The sequence below is a fragment of the Haemaphysalis longicornis genome, unplaced genomic scaffold (assembly GCF_048455015.1).
Source record: "Haemaphysalis longicornis isolate Haplotype H1 unplaced genomic scaffold, Haemaphysalis longicornis Haplotype H1 scaffold_3, whole genome shotgun sequence".
NCBI classification, from domain to species: Eukaryota; Metazoa; Arthropoda; class Arachnida; order Ixodida; family Ixodidae; genus Haemaphysalis; species Haemaphysalis longicornis.
In genome coordinates, this window is record NW_027526335.1 from 207,771,438 (window position 1) to 207,775,920 (window position 4,483).

General features: G+C 43.6%; 1 pseudogene; it reads left to right on the forward strand.

Annotated features, from left to right (window-relative positions):
• Positions 1-3,374: 3,374 nt before the first annotated feature.
• LOC144175659 (uncharacterized) lies at positions 3,375-4,235 on the forward strand (annotated as a pseudogene).
• The last annotated feature ends 248 nt before the right edge of the window (positions 4,236-4,483 follow it).

The following is a 4,483-nucleotide window of genomic DNA, read 5'->3' on the forward strand; positions in this document are numbered from 1 at the left end:
AGACAAGCACTTGATTTATGTTTTGTGTAAGTGTGGTGCACTACCTCTTTTTGTTTCCGCGAGGCATGGCGCTTCGGAACTTTGCTAAACATGAGGAGAGTTGTAGTTCCTCCTAGCTATATACATATATATATATATATATGTATATCTATATATATATATATATATATATATAACACAGAAATAAGGGTTGGCAGTCGAGAAAACCTCGGAAAGCAAAGGGGAAGATGTGGTAGATCATTGAAACAGATATATATATATATATATATATATATATATATATATATATATATATATATAGAATCAAAAGAGCAAATGAGCGGCTCGTAAACATAACACAGAAATAAGGGTTGGCAGTCAAGAAAACCTCGGAAAGCAAAGGAAACGTTGTGGTAGGTCATTGAAACAGATAAAAAATTTGGAAAGAAAGAAAGAAAGCGGAGAAAAAATGCCCGCCAGGTGGGATCTGAGCCCACGCCTTCCAGAATACCGGTCTGGAAGTCGGGGGTTCGGATCCCAACTGGCGGGCCTTTTTTTCTCCGCTTGGTTTCTTTTTTTCCAATTCTTTATCTGTTTCAATGACCTACCACAACCTCTCCTTTACTTTCCGAGGTTTTCTTGACTGCCAACCTTTATTTCTATATATATATATATATATATATATATATATATATATAAGAGAAGAAAAACTTCGAACAAGGTAAACGCACGACTGTGGCATACGTTTGAGCAAAGAGAACTTGCTTTCCTCAGGGCTTTCCTATATATATATACCCTACTAATATTGTTTCCTGATAGTTTGACAACCTCCTCTGTTTCTTAGTTATGCAGTCAGCGAATAACTCAGCCACTAAAGTGCAACCAAACCAGGCAGGCTACTTGTCGCCGGTAAATGGCATCATTTAAAATGTTTCTTGGAGTGGAACAGTGAACACTCGAATGCAAACATTATCGTCTACAAATATACTAATAGAAGTGAATAAACGAACAGTAGATTAACCTTCTTCAATTGAGAAACCTGGGCAAACTCCAAATCAGTATCAGTATTTTGAAAGTAAACTGACCGTGATCTCTTTGAGGTCCTGCATGAGCAAAGGGTAACTCCGTAAAATGTACCTAAATCAGGCATGATGACAAATAAATAAGAAGGAACCAGCTGCTTCTAACACTGCACTGCAACACCCTCCCTCCATCAGTAAAACAAGGCTCATACACTGCCGTTCGAAGCCTTACATTACAAACGCTGGCGTTGTTTTAATTGTCACTGGCTTGATAAAGTTCAACGTTCTGTCGGAGAAAACTTCCTTGCGGTAAATATTCAGACAATCTCTTTCTGAAGAGAAATATCAGAGTATACACCTCAGCTGTTGAAATTGTGGTGGACCATATAAAACGTACTGGTCATAGAAAAAAACGCAAGGATAAAAAAGCAGCAACAAAAAGGTAAGTCAGATTATCCGGTGCGGAAGATCGCGCAGGCCACACTCAATGCTCCCATCTGTAAGGTACGGCGAGCAGCACAGTGAAGGAGGAGGGGCGGAATTTTTTCCGCCAGTGCCAATGCAGCGGAGCGCATGGGTTTGATTCAGGCATCTATTTCCAGGTGTCAGCCTCCTCTGACGCCAAACAGCCTCGCGAGACTGTGGGTGCTCTGGCGACGATACGCCTTTTAGTAGGGGTTCCGCTGTCTCTCGTCCTTCTCATTAGGCACCGAAAACGTCTTAGGATGTGAAAAGTATGGACACGGAGATTCTGCAACCACTGGGTTACTTGAGGGACATCGAACAAAGTGTTTCTGGTCGACCACTACAATTTGCTTTAAAATGTTTCAAATATTTCCCTAATTATCCCAGGTCAATTTATATTTTCGCGTGAAAATTTTGTTGAACTGCAAAAAATTTTACAACGCGTCAAGTGGACCACCGCCCCTGCATGCCCGCGTGCCTCGATCAACTTTAGCGACCTCTAGCTGCGAAAATATTATTGTGAGGCGATTTGCAAATTTTCTGCACAATTTACTCCTGTATTTAATTTATGTAGAAACGTTTTGCTGCTTCAAGGGTATAAATTTCCGCAATGAAATCTCGCATTCGGCTCATAGCGCCATTCTGCTCGAATTTTTCCCCTAAATGTTACAAGAAGTACAAAAGTTATAAATTGCCCATTTTACTCACGTCTGCAGCTTACAGGTTTAACTAAAATCAAGGAATATTAAAACTGTATACTGTACGGTTGAGGTTCCTGGGCGAAAAAGTTGAAAAAAGAAACAGAAAAACGCAAATTTAAGGACCTAATATATAAAAAGAAACGCAACAATTTTCTCTCCTTCTCGACAAATATATCGCTGTACATGTGCTTGCATTATTATCAAAAACAGGTTGCATCATTTTGTCCAGCGAGCGCGTACAGTGGGAGAGAGAATCGCTACCTTCCTAGGCTCTCCACGACATACTGTAGTGATTGTGACCTCCCTCAAACTTGTACAACATATCTGCCTGGTATCAAACGCGTTCGATCCCTTTACAAATGCAATAAGTCAAAATGTGACACAACAATTGCCTTTTTAATAATAAAGTTGCCACCATAACAACGAGTCTGCACCAAATTTAAATGCTATCAAATGTGGAGAAAATGGCAACATGCCTAGGCTCAGCCTCATATTCAAAGAAGCTCTCTTTCAATTTTTGTAAAACTATGACAACATGTTGACCAATAAATAAATTTTGAATGAAAGAACAAACATCCCGCATGCTATCGATGCTGGAGTGTGTACAGGGTCCCATTGCTATGAATGTAGCACCGCGGGAACGTATCCTAGAAATGCGGTCAGTGGTTAAAAAGAGAATGATGTCTTCATGATCAATTGTTAAAGCTTACTCAGAATTTTAGAGCGTTGACACTCTTTGTTTTGACGTGCAATTTTGCATTACCCAAAAACACACGTCCTATCAGCAACACACCGCATTCGTGGACCCCGCCATTCTGAATGTAATGTATTCGCTATGCAAAATTGAATACTTCAGAATTCGAGATTTCGCATACGATTTTGCGTTCTAGTTTGGCGCAAATACCATGAGGCTGCCTTCTCGTGGCAACCTCTTTTTTCCTCATTCGCACGCACACACACTCGTGAGGCGTCCCTATTGATCATGGAATGCAATTCCGGCAGTGCGGAAAAAAAGCAATAGAAAGCTGGAGTTCTCAACAAAACTCAGATAAAACACCGTCTGCGTTGTCCGTGGCGGCGAGAAAACTGGTGAAGAAATACTTCAAGAAAAAATGAATTCCGTGAGAATTCCACTTGCACAAGCAAAGCTATCCTTACTACAGGTCTGGGCTAAGCAAGTAGTGGGCACGGAAGCAGCGCATCAAACATGACGCCTGATCTACGTGTTTTTTCAATGCTGGCTGCACTGGCGCGGTTGGTGGTCTGGCTACCGGCGTCTCTCCTGACTCGGCGCGTTCGCATCTACTCTGGCAGGTGCATTCTTCAGGCGTCAAAACTACAAGAAATGGTGAATTATTAACGCAGCATCATCGGCAAGGATCGACTATCACCTACCAACCCCATTGACGATGACATCGCTACCCGGAAACGACAAAAAACAGCTTGCGGACCAACTCGCTCTTCAGTGTGCGCGGGAGCAGCGCATCAAACATGATGCCTGATCTACGTGTTTTCCCTACGCCGGCGGCGCTTGCGCTTTTGGTGGTCTGGCTACCGGCGGTTTCCCCTGACTGGGCGTGATCGCATCTTCTCTGGCAGGTGCATTCTTCGGGCGTGAAAACCACAAGCAGTGGCAACTTCATCGGCGAGGCTCGAATATCATCTACCAACTGGTTCGGCAGCGGTGCGCTTCGGACGCGGCACTTATTCCTGCGCTCTTTGCAGTTCCTGCAACACGTGGCCTCTTTCCGCAAGAAACGCTGCCCTTACACCGGCTGCTGGCAAGACCGGGCTAACGCCTGTTTCAACATCACCTTATCAACGGACTCGGGAAGCACCGGCACGCCACAAGGAGGACTGCGCAGGACAGGACACAGGCGTCACTGGACGACAGGATTCCACCATAAAAGCAGGACGTACGACGGCCCAGCGCTCTGTTCGGCAGCGGTGCGCTTTGGACGCGGCACTAATTCCTGCGCTCTTTGCAGGTGAGAGTCCTCATTTTGTAGTGACGGTGACAACTTTGAGCGCATTGCTGCCGAACCCAGCATTGATCTTGCAGTATTGATGAGCTGATGTATTGATAGGTTTATAAGGTTCTGCTTGCGTATTCGTAACTGCGGTATTTTTGACGCAATGAGCAAAGAAATGAAGGAAATGCAAAAGACCCTTGAAGACCTCAAACGAGAGTTAAGGGCTGACCTTCGAACCCTCAAGGACAGTGTAAAACATTTTAGTGACAGCTGTGATGGTATAAACGACATTAGTACTGAATTGAAGGAGATTCGAAAATAACTGCTAGCGCTCTCGCGGCAA